General features: G+C 34.8%; 1 protein-coding gene and 1 long non-coding RNA gene across 6 annotated transcripts in view; both read left to right on the top strand.

Moving 5' to 3' along the window:
* Positions 1 to 21,100, top strand: part of ATXN7L1 (ataxin 7 like 1) — a 238,297-nt gene that overhangs the window by 92,983 nt on the left and 124,214 nt on the right. The gene's annotated exons all lie outside the window — the stretch shown is intronic.
* On the top strand, positions 1,727 to 20,803 carry LOC116419339. 2 transcript variants are annotated; one of them, XR_004229623.1, is made up of 3 exons: positions 1,727 to 8,610; positions 18,771 to 18,902; positions 20,662 to 20,803. It is a non-coding gene; the product is annotated as an uncharacterized LOC116419339 (long non-coding RNA). The 2 variants fall into 2 exon arrangements; XR_004229622.1 differs by lacking the exon at positions 1,727 to 8,610 and having other exon boundaries at positions 16,567 to 18,902.

Raw genomic sequence — 21,100 nt, 5'->3', positions numbered from 1 at the left:
ATAACAAAAAGGAAGTTTTTAAAAAGTTGAAAATTAATATGCTTTGATCTGCATTCAGTTTCCATAGTTTTCTCTCTCTGGATATAGATGGCATTTTTCATCCCAAGTGTAGGAATAACCTAAAAAATTTTTTTTTAAATTTGTTATTTACTTTAGCATTTATTTATTTATTTATTATAGCTTTTTATTTACAAGTTATATGCATGGGTAATTTTACAGCATTAACAATTGCCAAACCTTTTGTTCCAATTTTTCCCCTCCTTCCCATCTCCTCTCCAAGATAGCAGGTTGACCAATACATGTCAAATATGTTAAAGTATAAATTAAATACAATATAAATATACATATCCTAATAGGTTTTTTTAGCATTTATTTTTTAAAAGATTTTGAGTTCTGCATTCTTTCTCTTCTATCCCTCCTTCACCCATTGAGAAGGCAAGAAATGTGATATCAGTTATACATTTGAAATCATGCAAAACATTTCCATATTAGTGGTGTTGCAAAAAAAAAAAAAAAGAAAGAAAAAAGAAAAAACAAGACATAAAATGAAAAACTTATCTTCAGTCTGCTCTCAGACTTCATTAGTTCTTTCTTTGGAGATAGATAACATTTTTCATTTTAAGTCCTTTGGAATTATTTTGGATTATTGTATTGATCAGAATAGCTAAGTCATTCACAACTGATCATTATATAATATTGCTTTTCCTGTGTGCATTGTTCTCCTGGTTCTGCTCACTTCACATTGCTTTAGTTCGCATAACTCTTCCCAGGTTTTTTAAAACCATCCTATACTCATCATTTCTTTTCACACAATAGCATTTCATCACACTCATGTACCACAACTTGTCCAGCTATTTTGATGGGCATCTCCTCATTTTGCCATTTGGCCTTTATAGCACAAGGCTGTTAGAGATCATTAAAACCATGTACATTTCCTGAATGTAATACAGCTTGATCACTTCATAATGAAATTCTAGACCCTGTTCATTATCCATATGTAGGATCTCTCCAACTTACACATATTGATGAACAAATTTAACATGCACGTCATAATCTGGACTATTCATTTTTCATCCACTTTGGTTTTGTATTGTTATTTTGATCTTTTTCTCATTCTGGATTTCTTCAAAGAGATTTGATGGTCTTCTGGGGCTCAAAGCAATATTTCTGACTTAAAGCAATCTGTATGGTATGAATAAAAACATTTAGAGAACCCAACTATTAATGGGAAATCTGTCCCTTTTGGACCTTACACAAAATATCTCCCATTACACTGGTGAACAATTGAACAAAAATATATTTCCCACTTTAGTATTTTGTTTGTTCTCATTATTCAGAAGATCACTCCAGTTAGGTCTGTCATGAAATCTTATGTGATTTGATGTACACATGAGAGATATGTTGTCTCAGGAAAGCCTTCAAGGCTCATTTTTATTTAGACATGTTAAAGACTTTCTGAAAAGCTGTAAATAGTTAACAAAGTTATTTTTTTCACACACTTGAGACAGAAAATCACCTACATAAGCTTGTCTTTTCCCATGTTTTCATTAAGGATTTCTTTGATGCATGCATAGATCATTTTATAAAAGATTGTATAAATAAGAATATGCAGGCCTTTGGATAGATTGTTGCTAAATTCCTTTTTTGTGCTCCCTCTCCCCCCCCCCCATTTTCTTTTTCTCTTTTTTTTTTTTTTTTTTTTTTGGTAATATCCTCCTCTGATTTTTTCATTCTTTTGAGATCTTTGTAAATAGCTAAAAATATAATTCTAAGAATAGTTGAAAGTTATTATTCCTTTAGAATATTAATATTTTATAAATGAATATTAGTTTATTTTTTAAATGATCTAGTTTTTTTTAATCTTTCCTGAAAATAATTGGCTTAGTTTGAAAGAGTGGGACTTATATAAGCCCTCCTGTTTTCAGAGAAGATGTTGGTATATTCTCTTCATTAAGAATAACTAACTGTAGACAAGGTTAATAATATCCTTATTTCTATTTCCTACCCTCATGATTTCTCAGCCATACTTAAACCTATATATCCACCCTTGAGAGAGAATATCATTCCCTGTTTCAGAAGAAGAAAAATTTGAACTATGGAGCTAAACATTGTATGGTAGTTGATGGATAAATATAACATTTTTCTTTCTCTCCAAAAGTGTTCTTTTTTCTCTGAGAGATTATATTTTGAATGTACTTAGAGTTTTGCTTAATGTTGGCAATGCACTAGAATTTAATGAACTGTGGTATAGCAGAGAAGCTAAGCAACAAAGTAAATGTGTGATAGCTTATGCTTCAGACAAGGACTAGAACATCTCTAGCTGGCACCTTTGTTTCATCTGAGCATTTGGAGGTATAGTTATTTGTGTCACATTTAGTTGGATACAAACTGAGACTGAGAACAATTTAATCCATGATTCTAACTAATGAAGTACAAATGTTTTCTGTAATTGTTCTTTTTACTTTATCCATCATGCCATGACCTTTTGCAAAGGAAAGAGAACAGTTTGTCTCTAAGTATTTGAGGCTGTTTGAGATCATCCCTTCCAATCATTGAAACTGAGCTTCCCACTGATAATGACTTGCCAGCTAATTGACCTGTCAGGGCTCTGCATTTCAGAGCTGTGGATCATCACAGTCTGGGGTTTGGTGGGTTTGGGTTTCGGTTTTTTGAGAGGTTTTTTTTTTTTTTAAGTTGTCTTTTGTAAGATTTTTTTCACTCCATGAAAGTATAAAATAATTAAAGAAATTAGTTCTGTCTTACTTGTTTAGAAAGGCTGACAACATTGGTTGACATTAATTAACAACATTTATTTGGTGAGAGCTTACATAGAAACTTTATCTTGCTTCTTTTTTTTAAAGTGAATTTACTCTGGATATAGGATTAACTCTTGAGTTGAAATTACTTGTTATAGCCTCATAAACATAGACTAAGTGTTAAACTATTTAAATTTAAGTCTACTAAAAGGCCGAGTATTTTGTAGGTGATTAGCAGATATTTATAGTATTGGTTGAATGAATGAGAGTGAATGAATGAATATGATTTCAGCTGAGCATATTCCAAAGATTCTGAGCAAATCTGCAGATAAATGACATCACTTTTTAATCCACTTCAAAGTGCATTTATAACTTTCCTATTTTCTATCTTTTTGTAGCTGTAGCCATAGTTTTCTCAAAGGTACAATCCAGACCACAAATACTAATCTTTGTTATTTTCTCTGTTTGTGGATGGAAAAAGAGTTTGAATTTTCTTTGTCTCAAGCTTCCAATTTGGTTTTTCCTAGAGCAATACTTTGTGATATTGGAGACAGGAAGCTGATTTTCATCTGTGTCTCCTGCAGGGCAATCATTTTGCATTAACTAAAGCCCAGTGGCAGATGAGAAGGTGTCAGTGTCGAAAGACTTCATTTCTCTTTCATTCCTTTCTAATCTATACTACAAACCTTACCTTTTTAACAGAGGTGAAGGGCAAGGGCAAGGATTTACAGAGAGGAATAAGCCACTTATTACAATCAATGCATTTGGATTTTTTTGCTGTAGCATTTTGAAGAGATAGGAAGAACATAAAGCAAAAATTAAGGAGATCACTATAAAAGAGATGGTAGTACTCAAATCTTCTTTACCTCTGGTTTTTAGGTTATCTCCACTTAATAGATTGAGCAGGTTGGTCAGTAAGGAACGGCTAACTTTTCCTAAGTAGCCATAATTACATAATTTTTATACTCTTCTCTTTTGGAGGAGAAAATTTGGCAATAAAAAGGGAAAGTATCCTCCTAATCAGGAAAGTTCTGGATTCAAAGGTCACTTAATGCCTTAGTGCCTAAGGGGCAGAATAGGAATCTAAATAGGTAGAGCTTCTTCACTAGTAGTTCCCTATTCCAATGAATTTACCACTCCCCCCAAAATAAGAGCCTATCCTATCCTATTCTGGAAAAACATTTAAAGTCCTTTAAAATCTTAGCATGGTTGTCGCTGTCTAATTTTTGAATAAACTTATGCTTGCCCATGTGAAAACAAATACTTGAAGCTTCTCTGGATCTTCAGAGCCAAAGCCCCAAATATATGATATGTGATGTCCTAATTGGCTATACTGTTTTGATTTTTATGTTCAGCCCAAGAGCAAGTAACTATTGCTTTTATATTACTAATAGACTTTTTAAAAGTATGACATTTAAGTTAATTTTGAATGCCTTCATTTTCACACTTGGGTAGAGATAATTGCCTGATACCTGAATGAATACAAGGGAGAAAATTTTTTTATTAAGAGGTTCTTATGTTCCAGGTCTTGTGGATGTGTATATTGGTTTACTTGTTGGCCAGTAAGCCATTTTCCACATCTAAGACAATATTCCTTTTTGAAGAAGGAAATTTTAGTTACTAGTTGACAATGAATTATGATCTCTGTCTTCAAATGTGGCCAAAGAGACCAATATAAAAGTATCAGTCCCTTCCACACAGAGATAAGGGAAATATGTGCTATGATCTGTGACTACAGACATCATTAAGGAGTTTGTTCTTGTTTCCAATATGGTCTCTTAGATTTCAAGAAGCCTGGAGGATCATTCTATTTCAGCATAAACTGAAGAAAGTGAATACATTGAGCTTTAGTTTATCATGTTTTAGTTTTAGTCATTGTATATTGCTATGCAACAATTAAATTCAGCAAACAATTCTTTCCCCCCCCTGAGGCAATTAGGGTTAAATAATTTGCCCAGGGTCACACAGCTAGGAAGTGTTGTGTCTGAGACTAGATTTGAACTCGGGTCCTCCTGACTTCAGGGCTGGTGCTTTATCAACTGCACCACCTAGATGTCCCGGCAAACAATTCTTAAGTGCAAGGCATTGTGCTAGGCACTGGGAATTAAAAAATAATAACAGCCATTTCCCCTCAAGTAGCCTACAGCTAATCAGGAAAGTGTGACATTTAAACAAATAAGTATGATCCAAGTAGAATTTGAGTCAGGCAAAAGTAAAATCATATATGCAGAGTGCTATAAGAAAGTTGAAACAGATAACTTGTCAAGGAACATCTTCAGGCTTAACTTGGGTACCTGCCCAGAATTGAGAATGTATCTAACATGGATAAAGTAGGGAGCTTTGTTCTGGACTTACTAAAGGGAGATGTGAATTTCTGACTTAGACACTGACTTAGACACAACTTATAAGAAAACTTCCCTTTTGTCTTCCACTGCACATCTATAGGAATATTTATAGAAAGCTGATCACAGGAACTCTGTATGTTAGCATCATACAAGAAATGAATATATATAAGGAGAGCTAAATTTCAAGAAATTGTGATATTGTGAACAAATTATTCTACTATAATAGATCCATTTCCTATATGAGTGAAATGACCTTTTTAAAGTAGGAAATTCCAACTTCTCTTTTACTATAATCATGTACTACATATCTGTATCTGAGGGGCATTTACATAGCTTACCTGTATTTTGTGAGGGTAACTTCATTTTGTTTGTTTCCTAGTCGTGGTTATAAAATAACTACGGATCAATATATTATCCCTCACCAGCTCTGATATTGTTAATCCATCCTAGATGGGTTAGGTACTTGTCATTGGTCATAGGTACTTGTCATGAATGGATGAATTATTGTCCTTGATGATACTAATAAGAAAGAAATAAAAATTTATTCTGCCACTCCTCCATCTTAGTTAAAATTTTACTATTAATTTAAGAGTGTAATCGTGGTTCTGATTATTCAAGTCCATTTTAAAGAATATTGCCATCAAGGTAAGGGAAATATTAAAAATTTTTATTAATTACTCACATTTTATAGCACTTTTAAGATTTACAAATCGTCTTCCTCCTAGGCAGTTCTGTAGGTAAATAGTACAAATATTATTATCTCCATCTTACAGTCAATCTCCAAATATTCATTAAGCATCTCCTTTGTGTCAAACATTTTGGTCAGCTCTAGAGATACACAGAAAAAAGCAAAAATGATCCCTGCCCTCAAGGAGATTACATTCTAATGAGGGAGATACATGTACATAAATTGGTGCAATAGACACATAAATTGATATACACAAGATAAATGTAGAGTAAGTGGAAGGCAGCTTTATGGGGAAGGCATTAGAAGCTAGTAGAACTAAGATAAATCCCTAGAAAAAAATTGATCTCTAGGCTGAGTCATAAATATGGAATCAAAAGATGGAATTAAAAGGGATAACTTTCCAGGAATGAAGGAAAGGCCATGGAGGTAGAAGATGGAACATCAAGTTCAATAAATGAACCAGTGTGGCTGAATGATAGAAGCTAGAGAGGAAAGTGGAGAACTTTAAATGTCAAGTAGTAATTTATATGTAATCCTAGTGATAATAAGGAGCTTTTGGAGTTTCTTAAGTAGTCATGTCTATGCTTTAGGAAAATCTCTTTAACCAACTATGTGGAGGGTGAAGTTGAGAGAGGCTTGAGGCAAGTGTCCAATTTAGGAAGTTACTGCAATAATCCTGGAGTCTAGAGTTCATTAGGATTTAAATTAGGGCTAGGGTGATGGTTGGTTTGAGAAGAGAATGAATATAAGAGATGTATAGAAATTATAAGAGAAATCAAGAATAACATTAAGATAGGGAATCTGGGTGAATAGAAGAGTGAAATACTGAAATAATAATAAAGAACTATAGAAGAAGATAGATGTTGTTATTGTTGTTGTTGGTTTTTTTTTGGGGGGGGGCATTCTGTTCTGGAAACAAGTATGAGATACTTAGAGGACATCAAGTTTGAAATGTCCAATAGGAAGATGGTGTTGGAGAGCTTGAACTCAAGAGAACCTGGGTATTGATAACTGTGCCTGAGAATCTTCCATATAGACATGCTAACTGAAACTAGCAAAGCTAAAGAGCTTACCAAGCTTACTAGAATATATACAGGAAAGAAAAAGAAATGAAGGACCAAGACACAACCTTGGAACTCAAAAGTTAATGAGCATGATATGGATAAAGATCCTACAAGAGAGATAAAAGGAGAAAGCAAATAAACAGAATAACCAAGAAAGAACAGTAGAAAAATCCAGAGAGAAAAATATCCAGGAAGTAATTGACAGTGTCACTGATTATAAAAAGGATTAGGATTTCAAACTGCTATAATTTGAAAGTTAAGAGATCCCCAGTAACTTAAAAGAGAGTAGTTTGATTGTAATGAACAGATCAGCAGCCATATTGCAAAGGATTTAAAAGTGAGAAGAGAGAAAGTGAATTCACCAATCATAGGTGGCTTTTTCAAGTTTAGCTGACAAGGGTAGTAGAAATAGAGGATGGTAGCTGGTACACATGATAGGATCTAATAAAGTTTTATTTACAGATGGGAGAGATACGGGACATATATGTAGCCAGCTAGGAAGGAACCATAGATAATGAAAGATTGAAGGTTAAAGGGATTGTGGAAATGGTGGTAGGTGCAAGCTGTTATAAGATAGGAAGGAGATAGCATTAAAGGTACAAATACAGGGTTTGGTTTGTTAAGCAGAAAACCATCTTCTTTGATCAGATATTATAGTGAAGTAGGAAATAGTGGGGAATAATGTTAGAGGGATGTGAAATCAAGAGGAGAGAAGAGAAAGCTCCTGGGAAATGTTTGGTTCTTATTGAAATATATGGGAGTCCTCCAGCTGAAAGAGTAGAGATAAGAGATAAGGTAAGTAGATTTAAATGAAAAAGAAGTTTGAAATAGCCAGTAAGGAGGGTAAAATGAGGAATCAGATAGGGAGGAGTAATAAGATTACCTTGCTGTAGTGAAGAACCTGTTAAGATTAGTTAACAGACTTTACTTCTTTTCAGCAATGTGTGTGTGTGTGTGTGTGTGTGTGTGTGTGTGTGTGTGTGTGTGTGTAATGTTAACTGGACAGAACTGGCCTATAACTTGTGGGTGACCAGAGTCAAACAGAGCAGGCTAGAGTCAGGAGAGTCAGGAATCAAACAGAAGTTTAATTTCAAGGTGCTAAGCCAAAAAGGACTCCCCTTACCCTTAACCTCAATGTGGCTAAACCTTAATACCTATATAAATGGCTTTGCAGTGAGCTGTAGCCCTGACAGTGAAGGCAACAGCAACAACATGACAAAGCTTCTTGGCCAGAATTTTTCTGGTACTGGTCAAAGCAATACAGTAATTATATGATTTTTGCCAGAGGCTGAGTGCAAAGTATTGTTGTTATGTCATACTCAGGGTACAGTTTGTTTGCCAGACCTTAGTTCCAGAAAACAAGGTGTCCCCTAATGGTATCTTGTCAGTATGAAAGGAGGTAGATGGTAGAAATAATCCAGGGTTGGTGTTTAGCAAGGTATGAGAGGCTATGGGACAAAGGAACTAGGGATTCCACAATACAGGGTACCATTGAATTGAACTGGTTCACCAAGGGATTAAGATTGGGAAGGAAGGATAATGTAATCAAAGTAATGGACTAAATAGAGAAGATTGGAGATGAAGATAACAAATAAGTTGAGGAAGGATAAAATATTGAAAGATGGAAGGATTACAGATTATGATCAAATAAAAGAAACTCAGAATTAGAACACTTGTGGGAGACAGCAAAATTCAGGTAAGTCATAAGACCATGCCTGTGTGTAACAGAGATGGGTTGAAAGATCAGATCTTAGGAGGTGAGAAGATTAAAGAATTGGGGAGTTAAAGTATTTAAGGAAATACCAACACGTCTTTTGAAATACCCTAGAATGAATGTATTGATGGGGAGTAAGTGGTGGTGAGGGAAGTAGTCTATGGGCCAGGCATTGAATTTATTAAGAAAGAAGAGATATGTTTTAGGAATAGGTGGACTATAGTTGTTAGGATCTTGATTGGATGATAAATTGAGATTGTATGATGGCAGAAGAATCTGAAGTGGCATTGAGAATAAAAAAGAGATTAAATAATTTGTCTGGGGGTAATGCTGTTAGTTGGAACTTAAGTTCATGTCTTCAAACTTCCCAGAACAGAGTTCTATTTCACCATTACACTCTAAAGCTATCTCATCTATCATCTTATACTACATATACTCTAAAGTTCCCCAATTTTTGTTGTCATATCTTTCCTACACCTGATTCCTTTTGATCATCAGGCCATGGTGATGGGGTTGGGACATTTCTGGTACTGCCACTTCCTTAAGAAAATAAAAAAATAAATAAAAACAGCCTACGTGGGAGGAGGAATATGGAAATAGTTCTGTCCCATATTCTTTACATGCACCTGCATAGGTTTGGTGTTTTTTGTTTGTTTGTTTTGTTTTTTGTTTTTGTCCAAAAATAACAGATCTGATTATCTCGTATGATTTGTTCACTACTGCCTGTGATGTTGTGGTATCCAATAATTCCAAGTTGTTGATATTTTCAATATTCCATTATTTAGCTGGGGATTGAAGTTGTACTGAGCTGTCAGAAACATATAGGAAATATGTCTATTAGTATGGTTCTGAAGAAGAAAATATTTACTTTCCCAAAAGCTGTTACTGTCTCAGAGGCGCTTATAGAGGATTGAGCTGTCCAATAATTCTATAGGGAATGGAGATCCATGGAAGGTTTTTGAATAGAGAGCTGATAGAAATGTATATATATTTTTTGAAAAGGTATAATTCCTTTAGGAAAGAGTTTGTATCTCTGAATTGTAGGGCAGAGACCAAGTTATAAAATGCAGAAACCCGCTATTGAAAAGAAAACCATTCAGAGATAGATACTCTGATGATATGGAAAAAACACTGATCTGAAATCAAAGACCTGGGCTGACCAGTTCTTCCGTACCCATTTTCTGAAGTTGGAGCAAACCATATCTTCTCTGTGGGTTTCAATTTCCTCACCTATAAAGCTCAATGGTCTCTAAGGTCCCTTATCTAATCTAATCACCAAAAGTACTTTTCCTTCACCTGGTCAACAGGATTTCCCAAGTGGGTACTGGTAGAACAGAAGAAAGAGTGTGTGGGTGGCAGCAGGGTACAAGATGATCCCTGAAGTACTCCAGTAGCTATTCCTGGCCTCAGAATGACTTATTCGTATTTGAAACAATTGGTTTTTTGGTTGTTGGTGGTGTTTTGTTGTGTTTTTTTTTTTTTAGGGGGGAGGAGGTTTGGAAGGTAAAAAACTTAAAGTTTTAGTTTAATAGTGTTCTAGTGATCCCTGAAGCTTATCCATTATGATTTTCTTAAAACTACAGAATAATGATAATGATGGCAAAACATGAAAACTTTCCTCTGTTTACACAGATAGCAAACAGATAAATAGAAGATGGAAGTCACACAAATTAGCTTCCTGTCCAAGCAACCTGATCAACCCCAAAAGAAATCAGACCACAGATAAGAAATCAAATTAAAACAGAATTTAAAAATATAACCCCAAATACTGGTACTGTTCTTTAGGTTATGACAATTAAGACACTTTTTAAGGCACAGGTTCATAGATTTAGAACTGGAAGGGACTTGGAAGAACATCTAGTTAGATGCCCTCATTTCACAGGAGAGAAAACCAAAGCTGGAAAAAAGGGGAAATGACTGAAGTTACCACCAAATGAATTTGGTAGTTAATGACAGAGACAGGATTTCAACCCCCATCATCTGATTCCAAAGACGGTGCTATTTCCATGGTACTTTGTAACTTCCCATACTACTCCAATCTTTGGTTCCAAGTCAAGTGTCACAAAAACAAACTAGGAAACCAAAAAGAGACATTTTAGGGGAATTTCCAAAGAAGTTTGGAAGGTAATTTCATTCTGTGTGTGATAGACTCCTTTGCAGGCATTTACTATTCAGAATAGCATCACACATGAGATCAGCTTAGCAGAGGCTGAGAAAAGTTCAATACTGTCCCTTACATGGAGCCCTCTTTTAATTGATGTGATTCATGTAGGAGACAACACAGAGGCAATAGAAGGCATCCTTGGTAATTTGTTTCAGATAAGGTTTTATAGAGATGCCTTTTTAAATAGTAACCAGCAAAAGAATCTCTTCTTTTAAGGGGTATCCATTTATAGGACTCAGCTGTTGAAGCTCAAGGGTAGCATTAGGTTTAAGTTTAATCTTCTGTATACTGTAATTTACAATGCTGAGTTAAAGCATCATATATTCAACTATTTCAGTCATTTGCTGTGATAAATAGCTATTGCTCTTGGCAGAACAGAAAAGCCATTTTGCTTTCCATTTATGAATATTGAATTATTTCAAGCTGCTCTCAACTTTACCTTTTAAAGGGGAAATCCCCGCTGATAACAATTCCTCATTGACCCCAAATATAATTTCCCTCTTCTGTTTATTTGTCAAATCCTGGTCCAGAGAGTAGTTTTACAGAGCATGTGGGTTTCTAGTGAATATTTCAAAAAGTTTTTTTTTTTTTCCTTCAAAAGCTTCAAGTGCAAATTTTGCTTACATCTATATTTTGGGACTAACTGTAGTAAATTGATGAACCCAGTTAACACATGGCAATGAGGATCAAGGGAGAGCATTTTTTTGAATATAAGTGATTGTCTGATACTAGAAAGGAGGATGAGGAGGGAAGGGGAAATGGGTTATGAGTCCATTAGATTCTTGACAGTGGGGAAGTGATTTATAAGCAGGTGCATTGCAGCTGATAACACCACATCCTCTGGACGATTTCTATGCTGCATTACAAATCCAAAGTGATCTGTCTTATTTTAACCCTGTTCTGAACATGCCTAAAATATTAAGACTAGAAAGGACTTTAACAGTGATCACATCTGATGTCCCATTTTACATGAGGAAACCAGGGCCCGGAAGGCTCAGGTATTTGTCCACTGTCACAGAGCTGACACTAGCACCCAATTCTCCTTTCTTAGGCATATACCTTCTATTTTTTATTGTACCATGTTTCTACTTCATTCTATCAATGATTCCTATATCATTTATTTAAAATTCCTGCTGAACTTTCTATCTTTCTCTATCTAGAACAGGGAACATTAAGTTTTGGGCAAGGTATTATGGTATGTGCTAGAATAACATAGAGGAAGGAGAGGAAATATATAATCCTTTCTCCCCCAAAGTTCACAGTTTAGTAGGAATAAAAGAGACAAATAAGAACTTTAGCATACATTAAAATATGATTCAGTGCATAGGAGAAGTCAAAGTGACATGATAAATTTAAAAAGAAGGGATCATTTCTTTGAATGTTGTGGAGGTGGGGAGTTAGGTAAGATACATGGAAGAGAAAAAAGGGAGGGATTTCAGAAAACAGAAATGTAGAGAGAGTCCACTCTATGTAAGGGATAATGTTGTCTGCAATTATTTGGGAGTAGGGAAGGGCAAGACAAGACTAGGGGTTAGCTAGAACTCCAGTTTAGCTAGAGTTTCCAGCCTGTTAAGAGGAAATGACACATACACAAATAATTGTAATACAAAGTACTACTTGATCATTTGATTCATCAAATTTATTACCTACCTGGCATATTCAAGACATTCTGCTAGGATACAAAAATGTTTTTGCCATGGAAAAAAAAAGAACTAGATGAGATGTAAACAAATGACTATAATTCAAATTAAGAGTAAGGCAAGATAAAATAACCCTAGAGGTTTAGTCCGGGAGTTTCCCAACAACAAAAGAGTGTGGCTCTTCCAGACTTGACCTCATTGATTTGCACCTATTCTTTATAAATACTGGAAATATTGACATCTGACATCCATACTTTTTCATCCCCAAGCACATTTACCAGTATCACTTTTCATCATCAAAATCTCTAAAGGAGAAAGATTTCATCTGAGAAATAGCTGAAACTGTACTTGTCAGAGTTGCCTTTTAAGAGTATGGACAGCTATCTTTGGTCAAAATAATTATTCCTAACTAGCAACCCTGAACAAAAATACATAATCATTTTAAATTATTTGCCCAGTAGAAAAATGAATTTGCCATTGGGAGGATCCCTATGTTTGCTAATCCTAATTCTCATATATTCTTATACATTATTAATAGTTCCCTCATTTTCATCCTTTCCTGTATTGGATCTCAACCTTCTTCAATAGCATTTTGAAAACCATTTCAGGTTCCATTATGGAGAAATAATTAGATTATATGATCTCCCTTTTCATTTGCAGACTTGAAGGTGATCAAAACCAAAGTTTTGGTCATTTATATGATGCTATAGGCAGCTCAATGTAGTCTGCATTAAAATAAATCAGACCTGTAATCTGATTAGTCATTTAGTATGATGAGAGAATTGTATAGGCCAAAAATTCCGAGAACAAATTTCATGTAAACACACTAATGAAAATGGTTTGAGCAGTACACTGAGCACTGAAGCTTACTTTGCTTGTTAGTATTCTAGGAGTACAAACATAGACACAAATACAATACAACTTTATTTTGATAGTATCTCTCATTCCAAAACCATTGATAAGTTAGAGAAAGAGGAAAAGCAATCTGAGTACATAGTGATTTTCAAGGGACTAAGCAGTGGACTAGGATGCAGGAGACTTGACTGCTTGAGACTGCTGACCTTCTGTGATATTCTTCATTGTGGTTTCTGCCTTCCTTGATTGGTTCATCTGTAAAATGGAATTGGTGATGATTATAAGGTGGTGATGAGAAATAACTAATTTTTAAAACTTTGGCATATATGAAATGCTATAAATATGCTTCACGACCATGGAGAAAAGATTTTAGGCAGTGTTGGTAATGAGGTAGAAAAACAAAGAACAGCATTTACTGGCAGCAAGAGTGATGGAGAGAAATGCCATTAAAATGACAGAAATGAAATAGCCTGAAAAGAAAGAAGGAGCCTGAAAAGAAAAAGTTGCTCTGTAGGTAGGGAAGAGAACCAACAGATCATGCATGAAGCAGATTAAAGTAAAACTCTGAAGTATTTAAAAACAAATGAGCAAAATTAAAGATTTGAACATCAGGACTAAAGCCTGAAATAAATAAGTGGAATCAAATTAAAGCAGCATAATTGACCTTTGTTTGAAACTCTAGATTGAGTATCATCCACTGAATTTCAGCTAGAATTTCCAGGTCGAAAATATGGAGATGGAAATCTTGAGTGGGTAATTCAGTTGAGGGCACATTGCAAGTTGGGGAATTTACAAGACAGAAACAATGTGCGTCTTTTGTCCAAAAAAGCTCTTCGAAGTCCACCAACTCTAACTGGCACAGAGGAAGCCACAAATTAGTTTGGTTAAGGGGAGGAGTGAGCCAGAAAGATACTGAGTATAGTCAATTATCAGAAATGAACAGAATTCCAGGAAATTATTTGTATGATTATCTATGAAAAGAGTCACAATGAAGAGAGAGTAGGGAAGAACAGAAAAAGTCATTGAACACTAGCTAGTGCCAACCTGTACTCTGCTGTGTTGTAGTGAATGAATCATGAACTGCTCTCTGCACAAGTTAAACTGAATTTTGTACTTGGATTTTAAGTGTCCCTTAAATCTACTAGTGGAAAAAGGTGGCCATAGGTAGGAGTGTGATTGCCAAAATATGGCCTTAAAGCTGGCTGAAGCAAGGGATCCTGGCAGGAAACATCATACTTCCTGAATATGCACAGGACCTGAAGAGGTCCTTCAAAATCAGAAGCGATTTGTCATCTTTCTGAGGTTTTTCCAGCACTGTCTCTGTCAGAGACAGATAAATGAGGCTGCATACCTATGTCCAAAAACAGGACTGTCATAGCTTCAATGAATGTCCGCAGAACTGTCATTCTTATGGGTAAAAAGGACACAGATGGGTGGGTCCAGCCTTAAGAACTGTGACTACTGCCAAAATCTTTTGTCCTCTGCCCCATTTATATGCATGAAATACTTTCTTAGAATTGCTGAGTGAACTGCTGATCAGTCTGTCTCTCATTTCAGAATCTTGAAATGACTCACACTTGAGAACTAGAAAATTGATGTCTGTAGTTCCACAGAATGATACTAATCAAATCAGTTTCTTAACAAAAGCCAATATTACTTACTGGGTTTAAAATATTGAAGAGTTAGACTTCTTGTTATAGAAAACTTTGGATCCAACCCTTCAATGAGGAGGGAAATCCACAGGCATTACATACTGCATATATTTTCAGATATTTTCTATGTATGGGCTTTTTCCTCTCTAAAAAATATTATTTGTTATATGAAATGACTTTCTAGGAGGGGGACAGGGAAAGTTATACTTGGAATAACTGATGATATAAGAAATAGAAGATATCAATTAAAACAAAAAAGAGGGAGGGAAGAAAACTTTAATCACAGACAAGAAATCAAGATTAATTAGTAAAGCTACTGCAACTGCTAGTTTTCAATAAAGAAGTCACTATATCCATTTATGTTTCAAAAGAACTGCTATTTTTCTAACCAGCTTTCATTTCCAATAGCTTACTATCACATGACTACAAATGCCTGGATGTTCATAAGAATACAGTGAGCAGAAAAAATTTCCTAACTGCCTGTGAAAGTATTCCCATAATAAAATTACCATGAGTAAAATATTTATGTCTGATTCAGTGCTTAACATTAAGTGCTAGAACATAATAGATACTTAATAAATGGTTGATTGATTATTGATTGATTTTCTCGGATCATAGAATCAAAAATCCTAAAGTCATATTTGATAACCAGATATAGGTACTTTAGCTTTGTTCTGTTTTGTGGCAATAGAAAATTGTCTTAAATGTAACCCCCAATAAATTTGGGCCCATGATAAAAAAAAATTTTTTTAAATTAAAGATTTGGATGAAAGATGGAAGATACCACAGTATATATAATTTGGGATTTTATGTTAGGAGACATAGTTTCCCATTATGGAGCTGCCATTTGCTACCTAAACAAGTTGGGGCAAGTCACTTGCTCTCTCTAGTTCTAGTCCCTCAGTCAGTTCTCTCAGTCAGTCATTTTAAAATGACATTTATAAAAGCCTAGATGACCTTTGAAGTTCTTTCTAATGGGTAGATTGAAATAGATGGTCTCTGAGATTCCTTGAAGCTCTGGTTCTTTGGTCCCTACCATGGGAAAAACAGCTATTCTGTATCAACAAGGTAAGCCAATAAGTCAACCTAAGTAAAGCAAAACACCAAATGGCAGCACTTAATACAAAGATCTTGGATATTATCACTTCCCCTTTTCGGTTTCATTTTCCTCATATATAAAATGAGCCTTTTGGACAAGATGAGTTCTCCTAAAACCCCTTCTAATTTTAGCAAATCAGAATGTAATATTATTCTTAGCTATGAAAAGAGGTAATTTCTAACATTTTCTAAAAGACATTATCAAAAAGATGCTAAAAAAAGACACAGGATGGGAAATATACAAATTTTAAAATAAAATCTACAGATATTAGTGATAGATTGTTACAGTGAAAAGAACAAAAGGAGCCTAAGAGTTAGATCTGGTTTTAAATTCTAATTTTACCACTTTCCCAGCCATATGACCATGGGAAGTCACTTATTATCTGTACCTTATTTATAAAATGGGAAAAATATTGCATTAATTATATTGTAGGAGCATAAATTTAGAGGATGAGCCTTAAAGGCTATAGAGGTGGACCTACATTCAAATGTAATCTCAGACATCTATTAGCTGTGTGATCCTGGGCGAATCACTTCACTCTATTTGCTTCAGTTTCTTCATCTGAAAAATGACTTGGAGAAGGAAATGGCAAACCACTTCAGTGTCTCTGCCAAGAAAATCCCAAATGGTGTCATGAAAAGTAAGCCATGACTGAAACAGCTTCAACAACAACAATAACAAAATTAAATTTGAATCCAGGTTTTGCTACCTATGCAAACTTGGACAAGTTAATAAGTTCCTACTTTCTCCAAATTTAGGAGTTCAACCAGATGACTTCCCGTTTTAAATCTATGAACCTGTGATCCAATTAAAGCTAACAAGAAGCAAAATTGATTTGTTTATATCTGATTCCCTTTTATTTTTCCCTATTTGTGCTGTAGTGGTGATATTAGTGAATAGTGAAATGACCAAAAGGGAGAGAAGTAGACTTACGAAACTGAGCCAGCTATATATAGTCTCTCAAGCCTACACATTTACTTTGGAGAGGTTACTATATAGAGCATGAGCATTCTTGTGCAAAGGATACAGCCCATTTGTACATCATATCATTTGAAAATATTAAATGCAAATGGTGGCTTTTTTTCTCCTTTGGATTTGCATCTTCAAATTGATTTTCTATTTACTAGCTTTATAACAAAAGTAAAGGAAGGTATTATTTGGGTTATACAGGCCAAAAATATGACTGTTCCCTGTTTAATCTTATGGAGCCAGGACTTAAGTTCTAGGACATCATCTTTTGCATTCCTTGCCAAGATTAAAAATGCACTGGTCAATCTATTCAGTGTTTGACCTTGTCTCATGGAACTGGGATAGTGGGATTTTGTAAAAATTATGAAAATTGTACAGATGGAAAATCAAGCTGGATGCTTTGCCCAAGATTGACTTTTTGATCTCTGATCTTTTTATAACTATGAGTGAATTAGGAGAATCAAAGTACTGCCCAGGTAATATGCTGCTTGCAGAATAAGGGACAGCAAGCAGGAGTAATCAGCACACCTTGCAGCGTTTAGGCTAAATTGCATCCCCATCCAGTAGAAGAATGCCTGTCTGGCTGCTGAATAGAAAAGCTGAAATAAGACTTGACTTTTTTGGGAAAACAGTACGTAAGCACCAAGGGAACAAGAGATGAGTGTATGCTACAAGGGGAACAGATAGCAGGTTCATAAATTACAGCTGATAAGACATTTAAAGGTCTTCTAAACCAATCTCATCACTTTACAAATGAGGAAACCAAGGCTGAGAGAGGTCAAATAGCATGATCACAGTAAATAGTCAAATTGGGCTTGAACCCAGATTCTCTGGCTTCAGATTCAGCATTCCTTCTATTATACCATGCTGCTGCCTTATGTTCTATACAAAAGTTTCTCATGTTGGGTTACAGTATTATATTGAAGTCTTTAGGTACTCTGTTAGGATTGGATTGAAATTTTCTAGCCTAAGAAAAGCTATGCTCCATGGAAAGTTACTTGCTATGTTTCCAAATGACATTTACATAGGGAAATGAGAATGTAATAAATTAGATGTTACTGTGGACCTTAGGCAAGGAGCCAAAACTTCAAAGCTAATCTTTTCTGTCAGGATAGTCACCTACTTTCCAGAAATATAATTCCAACTTGGGTGATGAGCTCACACTGGAAGGAAGAAAAGAGAATTGGCTTCTTATGTCTAGAGGAAATCCTTCCAGACTGAAAGAACTTCCTACAAAGACAACTACCTTTGGCTAATCTGACCTGCAGATATAGTTTAAGGAAGAATATAGATATTTTTAAGAGGGAACACATAACTCTCTGTGATTATATTGAATGGGTTTATGTCGTGAGTGGGAATAGTGGTAAATTAATCAATTTGCAGATTATTTTAAACTGAAAAAGAGACAGTTTATAACTTTCATGACAAGAATTAGAAATGTTATGGATAAATTGGTATGTATTAAGAGTTATGAAAGGAGATTCAATCATGACATGAAAAATGGTGCCTGTGTAAAGGATTAATCAAATTACCCATACTGGAGTGAGGGAACTCCGGGTAGGCAGCTGTGGTCCTCTTTAAATGACACATTCACCCTGTTCTGAACTGCTTTGCTAATAGGAAATATCAGATGTGGAAGCAACTGAAGTGGAGTATATAGGAAAGATGGGCAAATGGAATAAAAGTTTATATTGGAAAAATACATAAAGAAAAATATGATAAACTAGTGTTTCATCCAGGGGGAAACGAGGAAAGCAACCTCTAATGTAGTTTACAAATACAACTTGCAAAAAGATCCATGTTGTTGCTATTCACTGAAAACAGAGCCAACAAAGTATCATTTTCCAAAAGATGACAGCAAAATAAGGAGGGAAATGAGGAAATCCACAGGAATGGACCAAGACTGAGTACATATCTTGGAAGTTTAAGGATCAATTCCATCAGTTAGAGTACAAGGTGAGTAGTTAACTTACTCAGTGTATTCATTCCTTCAAAAAGGACATACCATTGATGTTTCAGAATAATCCCATTCTAAAATACTCTGTCCAATTTACAGAACAGAAGGAGGAGATTTGTCCCTCCCTCTCCCCCCCATATATCTAAAATTTGGAATTCAGAAAATAAAATAACTATGGGGAATATTTTTTAAAAAGTAGGAGAAAAAGTTGGAGATCATTAATGAAGTTATGATCTAGTTATGGAAATAAATATAAAAAACTGCTAGAGAACAATTCAAAGCAATATATAAATAAGAGTGAGATTTATTCTGTATCACATGTATACAATAATACACATACACAAAGATGTGTGTATATATATGCACATATATATATAAAAGTGTATTTGTAGATATGTATATGATTTTTCATTATATATAAAATGTATAATTGCTTTTCATTTGATTTTTCTTTCTAAAGAAAAAGAAAAATTATTTTGGGCTAAAATTGTTCTTAGAAATCCCAGGTGATTATTAAGTATGCTTTGAAGAAAGCATAGAATATGGATTAGCGGAGAGCAATGTAGCTGACATTTTAGATTGGAAAAATAGTTCAAACACAGAGGTGAGGTTATGCATGACATATAAGAGGGTTTAGCAAGTAATCCATACTGACCAGAATAGAGGTTTCATGTTAGGAAACAGTAGCCAGATGGAATAGTTAAGGAGAACCAGGTGATGAAGAGCCTTTAATATTTGGCTGAGAAATTGAGTATTCAGTAAGCAGTAGGGAGCCATGTTAGATCCAAAGTCTTTGATTTGCTTCCCTAATTCCTTGCACAGTGACTGGCACACAGTAGGTGCTAAATAATGTTGATTAATTGATGATGATGAAGAAAAAACAAAGACTTGGTTTTTGTTTTGCTTTGGTTTTGAGGGATTTGGGTTTGGAGGGTATTTTTTTAAATTAATCTGGCAGTGATTTATAAGTATGCAATCAATTCCTAAGACATTTGTGAAATTGGAATATGTAATTAGATAAGAAAGATGAAAAAAAAAAAAGACTTCCAAGTTTTAAGCCTGGGGAAAGGGAAGAATGAATTGTAATACCAAGTTAATATGATCTCTCTAAGGTACCTTCCAACTTAAATTTATGTAATTCTATGAAATGGGGAAATTGGGTAAGGGAATCGGGTATATAGGGAAGGAAGGGCAATTTAATGAGTTGCAGGTAGTTGGAGAAAGGAGATTACTATGGTAATGTAAGATTATACTTTTTAGATGCAGATTTTAAAAGAATTTATGTATTGGTAATAGTTGAAAGCATCTGGAAGAGATGAACATAGAGTGAGAAATTGAGAGAAAAAGAATTTTTAAAAAGAATTGTCATATATTCTTAAACTCAGGTAGCCAGAAAAACAGGAGAAAAACCAGAGAAGTGAAAGGTTATAGAAGCTAAGAAAAGAAAGACTTTTAAAAGAGAAAATCAGGGGAAGAGGGAAGTAGGGAAGAGGAGACACCCAAAGTGTGACATATTCATATTAGCAGATGTTTATCTGATCCTTTAAGGATTGCAAAGTACTTTTCATGTTTTCTCATTTGATCACTCTAAAGAGGGGAAGGGCAATAAGGACTAAAAGGTAACCTTAAAATAGTTTCTTCTCTGACTTTTAATAGTTTCTATGTTTTAATTGACATACCTTCATGGTTAATCACTTTGCTGATTTTTTAATCTATTCTTTCTTTCTTTTGGTAAATCAAAATGATTTGCACATACAGCAAAATCAGTACGGTTGTTCCAACTGCTGCCAGGAGGTGCTGACAAGTGAAGAAGTGTAAGAGGAGAAGAAAATATACCAAACATTTAATAAGGCCCAGAACCTTAGTCATTTAATAAATTGCCATGGATAATTAGGCTTCATTTTTGAGGACTGCTTCATTTTTAACTCTTTATGCTCCAGTAAGAATAAGATTGCATGTATATATAAGGGTTCCTGATAGGAAATATCTGTTATGTTTCTCTTAATTTCCTTCCACTTTCTCACTCTAACCCACTTCTTTTCTACTTCAGTTTATTTGCACGTGTTGTCTGTGTGGTCCCATAAATTGATTTGCCAGGAGTACGGGTATATCCACAGGTACTGAGCAGATGATATTCCAAAATTGCTCTAGGCCAAGTTACTTTATTCCTCGGGTTCTTTTTGATTGAGAGATCTCT

The sequence above is a fragment of the Sarcophilus harrisii genome, chromosome 5 (genome assembly GCF_902635505.1).
Source record: "Sarcophilus harrisii chromosome 5, mSarHar1.11, whole genome shotgun sequence".
NCBI lineage: Eukaryota > Metazoa > Chordata > Mammalia > Dasyuromorphia > Dasyuridae > Sarcophilus > Sarcophilus harrisii.
Note: the sequence above shows the minus strand (reverse complement) of the source record. Positions and strands in the feature narration are given on the sequence as shown.